Here is a 12,092-nt window from a genome sequence, read left to right as displayed (position 1 = left end):
CACTGACAAAATCATTGCCTCCAAGCACACTCAGGACTTTATTCCAATCACAATGCAGGTGCTGGTGGCTTTTGTGAATCCCAGACCTCAACAATCTTTATAGAATGTAATAACCTCCTGTAACACTATTTGTTTTAATACATGCAAATGTAGCCAGACTTGTACAGATTTGTATTAATTCATGCTCAAAAGTGAATATGATAATAAAAATGTCACTGAAGTCAAATCTTTACTATTGGGAATGTGAAAGAGCTGCATTTGTTGAAAATGTTTCTTTTTTGGCACGAAAAAGGTTAAATGAAATCTGTACTTAATAATGTATTTGATATTGCAGTAAAATTATGTCTATGCACAAAGAAAAGTAAAAAGCAGTTTAAAAAACAAATGACTGTAATAGATCAGACATTAATATCTTTAGATGGAGCAAAAGAAGAGTACAGCATCTCTACAAATTGATGAGTCTATTATATAAGAAGCTAAAAAATTAGCAACACTTATAATGGATAAAATCAATATGTGGAGGAAGCTGTGATACAAGTAACAAATGCTGCTCACTATATAAGGTCAACATGTGACCCCTCGGTAAACTGAAGAAGGAAACTGATTATCTGGTCTGATACAGAAAACAGTTTAAGGATAGTGTTGAGAAACAAAGCACTGATATTTATAATTAAAGGGGCATAAGATTGTTACTCTATAATACTATTAATTAAAACTCCAGTATTGCTTCTTTGTAAAGCACCATGGACATTACTGCCCACTGCACTCTCCACTACTAACTATAAATATATATATATATATGTGTGTGTGTGTATATATATATATATATATATATATATATATACAGGGAGTGCAGAATTATTAGGCAAATGAGTATTTTGACCACATCATCCTCTTTATGCATGTTGTCTTACTCCAAGCTGTATAGGCTCGAAAGCCTACTACCAATTAAGCATATTAGGTGATGTGCATCTCTGTAATGAGAAGGGGTGTGGTCTAATGACATCAACACCCTATATCAGGTGTGCATAATTATTAGGCAACTTCCTTTCCTTTGGCAAAATGGGTCAAAAGAAGGACTTGACAGGCTCAGAAAAGTCAAAAATAGTGAGATATCTTGCAGAGGGATGCAGCACTCTTAAAATTGCAAAGCTTCTGAAGCGTGATCATCGAACAATCAAGCGTTTCATTCAAAATAGTCAACAGGGTCGCAAGAAGCGTGTGGAAAAACCAAGGCGCAAAATAACTGCCCATGAACTGAGAAAAGTCAAGCGTGCAGCTGCCAAGATGCCACTTGCCACCAGTTTGGCCATATTTCAGAGCTGCAACATCACTGGAGTGCCCAAAAGCACAAGGTGTGCAATACTCAGAGACATGGCCAAGGTAAGAAAGGCTGAAATACGACCACCACTGAACAAGACACACAAGCTGAAACGTCAAGACTGGGCCAAGAAATATCTCAAGACTGATTTTTCTAAGGTTTTATGGACTGATGAAATGAGAGTGAGTCTTGATGGGCCAGATGGATGGGCCCGTGGCTGGATTGGTAAAGGGCAGAGAGCTCCAGTCCAACTCAGACGCCAGCAAGGTGGAGGTGGAGTACTGGTTTGGGCTGGTATCATCAAAGATGAGCTTGTGGGGCCTTTTCGGGTTGAGGATGGAGTCAAGCTCAACTCCCAGTCCTACTGCCAGTTTCTGGAAGACACCTTCTTCAAGCAGTGGTACAGGAAGAAGTCTGCATCCTTCAAGAAAAACATGATTTTCATGCAGGACAATGCTCCATCACACGCGTCCAAGTACTCCACAGCGTGGCTGGCAAGAAAGGGTATAAAAGAAGAAAATCTAATGACATGGCCTCCTTGTTCACCTGATCTGAACCCCATTGAGAACCTGTGGTCCATCATCAAATGTGAGATTTACAAGGAGGGAAAACAGTACACCTCTCTGAACAGTGTCTGGGAGGCTGTGGTTGCTGCTGTACGCAATGTTGATGGTGAACAGATCAAAACACTGACAGAATCCATGGATGGCAGGCTTTTGAATGTCCTTGCAAAGAAAGGTGGCTATATTGGTCACTGATTTGTTTTTGTTTTGTTTTTGAATGTCAGAAATGTATATTTTTGAATGTTGAGATGTTATATTGGTTTCACTGGTAAAAATAAATAATTGAAATGGGTATATATTTGTTTTTTGTTAATTTGCCTAATAATTATGCACAGTAATAGTCACCTGCACACACAGATATCCCCCTAAAATAGCTATAACTAAAAACAAACTAAAAACTACTTCCAAAACTATTCAGCTTTGATATTAATGAGTTTTTTGGGTTCATGGAGAACATGGTTGTTGTTCAATAATAAAATTAATCCTCAAAAATACAACTTGCCTAATAATTCTGCACTTCCTGTATATATATATATATATATATATATATATATATATATATATATATTATAGTTTTTTAGCCGTTAAAAACTACACTGCAAAAATAAACATACCATATCAATGTTTGTAAGAAGACATGATACTCAAAAAACCCTGCAACTTTTAAACATTGTCTTTTAGATGGAACAGAGCACATTTTTATGTCCCTATGAATAAACAAGTTATTTTCTTTAGGAGTTGCCCTGCCCTGTTAGTCAGTGAGCTGAAGAGCCAGGGATTCCGTTGCATCGGTTAGTTTTGCGTTATATATAAACAGCTTTGCCTTAACTATTTTTTTATGAAAATAGTACCAAGTCCATTTAGATAGCATTTAAAACTGTTAATTAATGATTTGTAAATCTACTTCAAAACCCTTTTGAGGATGTTTATCCTGCACCTCTTAATTGAGGCCAAAAAGAGCTAGCTACAAATGAATTTACCCACTAAGCAATCACTTTGCAGTTTGTAGCTGGTTAAGACAATTTCTAGCACTCTGAAGGAAACATACGGCTAGATTCCGAGTTTTGCGTTAGGCTTAAAAAGCAGCGTTGGCCGGTCCCAACACTGCTTTTTAACGCCCGCTGGTATTACGAGTCTTGAAGGTACAGGTGTACCGCTCATTTTTTTGGCCAGACTTGGAAATACCGCAAATCCACTTACGTCAATTGCGCATCCTCTTTTTTCAATGGGACTTGCATAGCGCCGATATATTACGAGTCTGCCAAAAAGTGAGCGGTACACCCTCTCCTGTCAACACTGGTACCGCATTTTTAAAGTCAGTAGCTAAGAGTTTTACACTACAACGCCGTAGCATAAAACTCATAACTAAAGTGCTAAAATGTACACTAACACCCATAAACTACCTATTAACCCCTAAACCGAGGCCCTCCCGCATCGCAAACACTAAAATTACATTTTTAACCCCTAATCTGCCAAACCAGACATCGCCGCCAATATAATAAATATATTAACCCCTAAACCGCCGCACTCCCGCCTCGCAAACATTAATTAAATATTAACCACTAATCAGTCGTCCCTAACATCGCCAACACCTACCTACATTTATTAACCCCTAATCTGCCGCCCCCAATGTCGCTGCCACTATACTAAAGTTATTAACCCCTAAATCTAAGTCTAACCCTAACCCTAACCCCCCCCTAACTTAAATATAATTTAAATAAATCTAAATAAAATTCCTATCATTAACTAAATAATTCCTATTTAAAACTAAATACTTACCTATAAAATAAACCCTAAGATAGCTACAATATAACTAATAGTTACATTGTAGCTAGATTAGGGTTTATTTTTATTTTACAGGCAAGTTTTGTTTGTATTTATTTTAACTAGGTAGAATAGTTACTAAATAGTTATTAACTATTTAATAACTACCTAGCTAAAATAAATACAAAGTTACCTGTAAAATAAAACCTAACCTAAGTTACAATTACACCTAACACTACACAATAAATAAATTAATTCCCTAAATTAAATACAATTATATAAAATTATCTAAAGTACAAAAAAAACACTAAATTACAGAAAATAATAAACAAATGACAAGATTTTTAAAATAATTACACCTAATCTAATCCCCCTAACAAAATAAAAAAGCCCCCCCAAAATAAAAAAAGCCCTACCCTACACTAAATTGCAAATAGCCCTTAAAAGGGCATTGCCCCTAATTAATCAGCTCTCTTACCTGTAAAAAAAATTACAAATCCCCCCCAGCATTAAAACCCACCACCCACACAACCAACCCTACTCTAAAACCCACCCAATACTCCCTTAAAAAAAAACTAACACTAACCCCTTGAAGATTACCTTACCGGGAGAAGTCTTCATCCAACCGGGCCGAAGTCCTCAACGAAGCTGGAAGAAGTCTTCATCCAAGCCGGTCGAAGTGGTCCTCCAGACGGGCAGAAGTCTTCATCCACATGGCATCTTCAATCTTCATCCATCCGGCGCGGAGCGGGTCCATCTTCAAGACATCCGACGCGGAGCATCCTCTTCAATCGGCGGCTAACACAGAATGAAGGTACCTTTAAGTGACGTCATCCAAGATGGCGTCCCTTCAATTCTGATTGGCTGATAGAATTCTATCAGCCAATCGGAATTAAGGTAGAAAAAATCCTATTGGCTTATGCAATCAGCCAATAGGATTAAAGTTGATCTTCAAGGGGTTAGTGTTAGGTTTTTTTCAGGGGGTATTGGGTGGGTTTTAGAGTAGGGTTGGTTGTGTGGGTGGTGGGTTTTAATGTTGGGGGGGATTTGTAATTTTTTTTTACAGGTAAGAGAGCTGATTACTTTGTGGCAATGCCCCGCAAAAGGCCCTTTTAAGGGCTATTTGTAATTTAGTGTAGGGTAGGGCTTTTTTTATTTTGGGGAAGTTTTTTTATTTTGTTAGGGGGATTAGATTAGGTGTAATTAGTTTAAAAATCTTGTAATTTTGTTTATTATTTTCTGTAATTTAGTGTTTGTTTTTTTGTACTTTAGATAATTTTATTTAATTGTATTTAATTTAGAGAAATAATTTAATTATAGTGTTAGGTGTAATTGTAGCTTAGGTTAGGTTTTATTTTACAGGTAAATTTGTATTTATTTTAACTAGGTAATTAGTAAATAGTTATAACTATTTAGTAACTATTCTACCTAGTTAAAATAAATACAAACTTGCCTGTAAAATAAAAATAAACCCTACGATAGCTACAATGTAACTATTAGTTATATTGTAGCTAACTTAGGGTTTATTTTATAAGTAAGTATTTAGTTTTAAATAGGAATAATTTAGTTAATTATAGTAATTTTATTTAGATTTCTTTTAATTATATTTAGGTTAGGGGGTGTTAGGTTTAGGGTTAGACTTCGGTTTAGTTTTTAATAACTTTAATAAAGTGGCGGCGACGTTAGGGGCAGCATATTAGGGCTTAATAAATGTAGGTAGGTGGCGTCAATGTTAGGGCCGGCAGATTAGGGGTTAATAATATTTAACTAATGTTTGCGAGGTGGGAGTGCGGCGGTTTAAGGGTTAATATGTTTATTATAATGGCGGCGACGTTGGGGGCAGCAGATTAGGGGTTAATAAATGTAGGTAGGTGGCGGCGACATTGGGGGCGGCAGATTAGGGGTTAATAAATATAATGTAGGTGTTGGCGATGTTGGGGGCAGCAGATTAAGGGTACATAAGTATAATGTAGGTGGCGGCGGTGTCCGGAGTGGCAGATTAGGGGTTAATAATATAATGTAGGTTGCGGCGATGTCGGGGGCGGCAGATTAGGGGTTAATAAGTGTAAGATTATGGGTGTTTAGACTCAGGGTTCATGTTAGGGTGTTAGGTGTAGACATAAAATGTATTTCCCCATAGGAATCAATGGGGCTGTGTTAAGGAGCTTTACGCTGCTTTTTGGCAGGTGTTAGACTTTTTTTCAGCCGACTCTCCCCGTTGATTCCTATGGGGAAATCGGCACATTACACCAGCTCACCGCTAACATAAGCAGCGCTTGTATTGGAGTGCAGTAAGGAGCAAAATTTTGCTCAACGCTCAATTCTTGTCTGGTTTGTAAAAACCTGTAATACCAGCGCTGTCTGTGAGCGGTGAGTATAAACTGCTTGTTAGCACCGCACAGCCTCTAACGCAAAACTCGTAATCTAGGTGATAGGTAATAGAATTTGCTTTTCAGCCTCTCTAGCGAGTGTGGGACAAGCACAGTGGGGTCGCTGGGAAGGGGGGCAGTGGGCGCAATGGTACCCCCAACATAATGAATGGACTCCCCCATGTGCCCCCCAACTGTGATCATCAACCTACTTTCTCACCCCCAATTTGTACAGGATTCCCCCAGCTTTGCCCAGCCTGCCCACAAAACACCAGGACCCACCCATGCAATGCAGAGTTCTGCTCCTATTGTCATGACCCCACTCAGAAAACACCAGAGGGCTTCTGGAAGTGCCCCCCCCCCAATCCTTACATCCTGGATATGCCACTGGACAAGCATATTTTACAACAAAAGTACCCAAACTAGATAATAAAATTATATTTAAAAATGATTTTACTATGCATAATTAAACATTTTTTATTGCAATCTTATATAAGGTAATTGATAAATGCTTGAAATATAGTCTTTTTAATTCATTTTATTTAATAGTAACATAATTTGATGTCCCTGTAATGATGAGCCTATTACTTCATATTTGTGTCTGCTGCCAAGTACACATAAAATGAAAATAAATTAACCCTACAGGGATTCAACTATATATTTTAATGGATATATTATTTACAACCACTGAAAACAGATAATTGTTGTTGTTGAAGGGATACAGACGACGTCTAATAAAATAAGAATGTATTAATATAACTGTACCCCAGTCGTTAGTGTATATAAGTATATATGCACACTCAATTTCCAATTTCAGCTACCTGGGTACTGGGCAGGGTTAACTTATAGAAGGTCAAGTACCTTGTATTAAAAATGCGATATTTAGCGGTTTGTCTCCATTGTTTGGTTTCAACAGAATATCAGGCAGAGATATGTGAATAAATGGGAATTTGATGTGATTTTTCAGTTGTTGGTACTGGAAAATCCACAATTTTCCATTGTTGCTTCTAAGTATTGGCCTTAAAAAGAAGGTTTTATGCAAATAATTAGACAAATAAGATAGAAGTCTTTTTTTCCTTACAAGCTGCGTCCATTGTAATGGGTTGTGATTTCAGTCAGCAGAAACAGCTATTTCATATACAAAATAATCCAAAAGAAACAATTTCCCATACATTTTAAACTCTGCAGCTGGTATAATGCATAATTGTAAACACATTAAGGGGGAACCAATTTTACAGTAGACTGCACCTTTAAATGGCAGGAAAAGAGGCAACATAAATAATGAAAATATTTTGTGGAGTTATTATACACAATGCATAATTAATCATTTTATATTACAACCTGAAAGTGTTTACTGTACCTTTAAACACACACACTTCCTGACTGATTTTCTGACCAGAGCGCTATTGGTGATTTATAGCTACACGCATATGCCATTCATAATTGGCCAACCAGCCGTGTCCTGCTCAAGAGCTGCAGTGTTGCTGCTTCCAAGTAGAATTTTAGCAATGTATTTAACCCTTTGTGGATTTGTGGGACATTATTGCAAAAAACAAATTATGCTTACTTGATCATTTTCTTTTCTTCTGACGGGAAGAGTCCACAGCTACATTCATTACTTTTGGGAATTCAGAACCTGGCCACCAGGAGGAGGCAAATACACCCCAGCCAAAGGCTTCAAATACCTCCCCCACTTCCCTCATCCCCTAGTCATTCTGCCAAGGGCACAAGGAACAATAGGAGAAATATCAGGGTTAAAAAAGGTGCTAGAAGAAGAAAAAAAATTACTGCCGCCTCATAGATAAAACGCGGGTGGGAGCTGTGGACTCTTCCCGTCAGAAGAAAAGAAAATTATCAAGTAAGCATAATTTATGTTTTTCTTCTTAAACGGGAAAAGTCCACAGCTGCATTCATTACTTTTGAGAAAGCAATACCCAAGCTAGAGGACACTGAATGCAAACAAAGGGCGGGTAAAAAAAAGGCTGCCCCTTCGAAAAGGCACCACAGCCTGAAATTAACGACAAGGGAAAAAAACGGAAGTCCAGGAAACTGCTCATCAGTTACATAACCTGCAAAGCCGTGCAAGAGACCACTCAGACCAAGAGTCTGCACAGATACTGAGGTACCTCCAAGTCAAGGAGAACATGCATCCCTCACCCTAGGTGAGAAGAAAAGGGAGCAAAGCAATGGTAACTACCCTATCAATACAGGCAAGACCCTTCAGCCAATATCACCAGCCTAGTTGAAATGACAACTGGAGTCTACAAGGACGCACGCACAAATGTCCCAGAAAACAAGTAAGGACCCATCAGAGAGACCTCAAACGTAAGCCTCAGGCATACAGTAATCTCCCATGAGAGTCAGAAAACCATGCCCTCAAAGGTACACACGGGGGACCAAACCCAAAGGTTAATCAGAACCGTCCTTCCCCGTTCCAGGCAAGAGACATGGTCCTAAGCCAGAGTCCTTGAAAAACTGAACTTATCGAAAGATCTAACTTCCTGAGGAATCTATCAGCTGCCTCCCATGGAAGTAGCGCACCCAAGACAGAACCTTCCACCATCTAAAGTCTGTAGACGTAGATTACCTAGCAACAGCCTCAAACCCAAGAGTTTGAAAAAACTCCTGACCAGTTGAAGAAATGGGGAAACAGTACCCTTGGTTCGCAAGGCTATCTTCTGTAGACAGGCCAAATGACCTGATCCACACGCTGGTGAAGAGAAAGGACATTTCCCTGACCCCAGAAAGGTGAAAGTCTGTGACTGACCTCGGACCTCCTACCCTCAAGCCCAAAAGGCTAGATCTGCATAAGGTCGAAGGATGGCACTCAAGAGTCTAAAGACAATGGTATGACAAGGGGCAGTTCATAGATTGAGAAGACGACAGTCTCCAGAAATCCTTACCGGATCGGTCTACTGAAATCCCTGCAACAGGAATAATGAAGGGAGCCTTGCAGCTCCTGACAGAAAACAAAACACTGAGAAAAAAAGGAAGAGGACATGCTCCGTACTTCCAGAACAGAAGATCCAATCCAAAACGGGAAGGAAGGAAAACTCCGCCAACGCAAACAATGTGACTAGGCTACAAGAGTCGACATCTGGAAGATACCGCAAGTGAAGACGTAAATTGTCCATCACCCAGCAAACTGGACCTCCGGAGGTCATACACATCTCCAAACTCTACAGGAGTGGAAAACTAAGGTTTCAAGTCCCCAGGGACCCCTAGGAGCCCCGATGACGTCTTGAAAAAGTCGGTCATGTAACTCAAGTAAATTGGAGTTCAGTACTAACCAGGCCCCACCCTGCTTAGCTTCCGAGATCAGACGATATCGGACACATTGAGGGTGGAGTGGCTGTAGGCCCATAAAAGGCCAACTTATATTGGAACTCCCAACCTTTCTTCCAGAAACGTTGGATGTATGCACTAGGCCCCAAACTTCGTAGTAGGATCCGAGCCTGGAGTCCAAATCAATAGACCAAGTGACATTCAGGATCCGACAGGATAATCAGCACCACGAGCGTGACATGAACCCAAAGAACAGCAGATGGCACCCAACCAGTACCTGCCTGGTACAAGGACACCCCAAAACTGTCTAAGGTCCAAGAAAAAACGACTATAAAGGTTTGATAATATGATTAGAACATAACTTTGTTCCTACCAAAAGTGCGCAACTTCTGAAGAAGCGCCCATGCGACCACAAAATCGCAAGTATCAGTTCCAGAGAAAGAACATTTCCAAAACAGGAATTATATCAGACCTGAGCTTAGTAAAAACAAATTAAATACATCCATCTGGATCAAAATAAAAGTAAGGCAGCATCCGCGGGTGAACGAGCAAGGTGAATGGGTACGCCAACAGGACCAGCCGATCAGAGGCCCCATTCACCCAAGCTCAGAACTGGAATCGATACATAAAAGATAGAAAAAACGGAGATGTCAAGGAGATTAGTTTCATCCCCAAATGTCTAACCCAGCTTGCCATCCGGCATCTAAGGCCTCAGATCCCTCAGCCCACTAGGACTAGAATCCTCCAGCACCGCCAAAACAAGAAGTAATAGAACACGAAGACGTGCCAGCCTATAAAGGAAGGCAAAATCATACCTCGCCGGGTCGATAAACAACCCTGGCCCTGAGGTTGAGGCCCCTGAAGCCTCAGAGGCCGACGCTTCCCCAGAAGGCCAAACTGAATCAGGCGATCCCACGCCCGACAGGCCTTGGTTGACAGAACACAGACAGTACCTTAAAAATATTTCACTTGGGAGATATAAGTGAGCCAGCGCCATAGATATGGCCATGCGGAACAGTGCCGTAACCTCTGGAGGAAACAAGCCACCTTCCGGAGAAGTAGTAAAGGCCATAGGGACACCTGCTTGCGTAGCAAAGGAAGGTTCGGGGGCATGTGCCTCGCCGGACATAGAATCCTCTGGGCGGATGGCTCAATGCACTCTAAGGTCCCTGAGTCGGAAGAAGAGATTACTCTAGAGCGGCAATCAGAACATAACTGATGGGTATGGATAACCCGGGCCATTTCATATTCATCACAAGATGCATTCTCCGCATCGGAGACATCTGTGTCTAAAAAATCAGAATCCTCCATAATCTTGGGATTACAAAAAAGACAAACACTAACTGGCACCCTTTTTACACACCAAATGGCTGGGGCACACACCACCTCCTGTGAACTAGACAACCAACAAGCAAACTCTCTCTGTCGCCACACAGTCAGCATACGGAAGTGGAAAACAATGCAACCACACCCGGTCACGAGGTGCACCATGCCAGTCACAAAAAGAGCATGCAAATCTAAAGAGATTGTGCCAATTGATGATAAGGCCATTATGTTCCGAAAAGCCACGAGCCAAAGTATTACTACGCATTAGCCGATAGAACCACATAACAAACATGATTAAAGTCCCCCCTGTCCAATAACCCCCCTCAGGAGATATAAACCCATGATTCCTATTTTAAGGTAAAAGGAGTCCCACTGGGACCCTACCTTCTCTCGTTACCATAACATTCATAAAATGAAATAAAATGAAACCATCTTACAGGCAGCGAATCATGCAATCTTGCAGGCAGCGAAACTCATCAACGCTGATTGCCAAGGAGCTGTCAATATGAATCGGGATGGTTTCGCAGAAAGACTCTCCCTGCATCTCCGACTCTAACCTTCATCCATGCTCTCACTGAAAGGTTGACAGGATTACTTTAAACTCCAGTCCCATTTTGAAGAGTACTACCCTCCATGAGAGACTATTTCGAACTTCTGAAACTTCTCTGCCAACCTCCTGTAATGAAAGGCAAAGAATGACTGGGGGATGAGGGAAGTGGGGGAGGTATTTGAAGCCTTTGGCTGGGGTGTCTTTGCCTCCTCCTGGTGGCCAGGTTCTGAATTCCCAAAAGTAATGAATGCAGCTGTGGACTATTCCCGTTTAAGAAGAAAATAATATGTTCTAATAATTTAGAGCACCAGTACTAAGCAAAAAGCACAGAATTAAAGATTTTCAAATCACTGAACAAGCATATAGATAATGTATTAAAAGGCCATTATAGTCTAAAAATGAGTTGTTCTAATTCATATATGTAATTTTAACACTAGCAAACTTGCACCTCTATGAGTTTAACCCCCCAAAGGGGTTAAACACACAGTAGAAGTACTTCTTGATAGCACCATGTTGATGTATATACTTGTCTAGTTGATCTGAACATATATGCACTTCTCAGTGCTTAGATCTTTAGAAGACTTGAGTTGTTTCTCACACCCCAGGTCATAGTGCATGTGCAGAGCTCCAGTAAGCTCCCTGCCTCGTTTATGCCACCTCCCCGCCCCCTTAAAAAAAGTCAATGCCCAATGTAAAATCTGATCTTTAACATGCAACTTACCCCAGTCATTAAATATTTGATCATAACTCCTTAAAGAAAATGTATAAAAAATGAGCTGTGGGATAATGTTATAAACTGTGTATTTTTGTTTGCTTTCAAGCACAGTTTTATATTATTCATTTATTTTTGTAACTGTCTTATTTGTCTTTATTTTAAAGAATCATGGTTTCCTTTTCATTGACAGGAAGTAGGC

At 40.1% G+C, this 12,092-nt stretch overlaps 1 protein-coding gene across 1 annotated transcript in view; it reads right to left on the bottom strand.

Moving 5' to 3' along the window:
• The window catches only part of RASGRF2 (Ras protein specific guanine nucleotide releasing factor 2), a 1,049,304-nt gene that overhangs the window by 183,635 nt on the left and 853,577 nt on the right, over positions 1–12,092 (bottom strand).

This window comes from Bombina bombina, chromosome 2, assembly GCF_027579735.1.
Source record: "Bombina bombina isolate aBomBom1 chromosome 2, aBomBom1.pri, whole genome shotgun sequence".
Lineage (NCBI taxonomy): Eukaryota > Metazoa > Chordata > Amphibia > Anura > Bombinatoridae > Bombina > Bombina bombina.
Note: the sequence above shows the minus strand (reverse complement) of the source record. Positions and strands in the feature narration are given on the sequence as shown.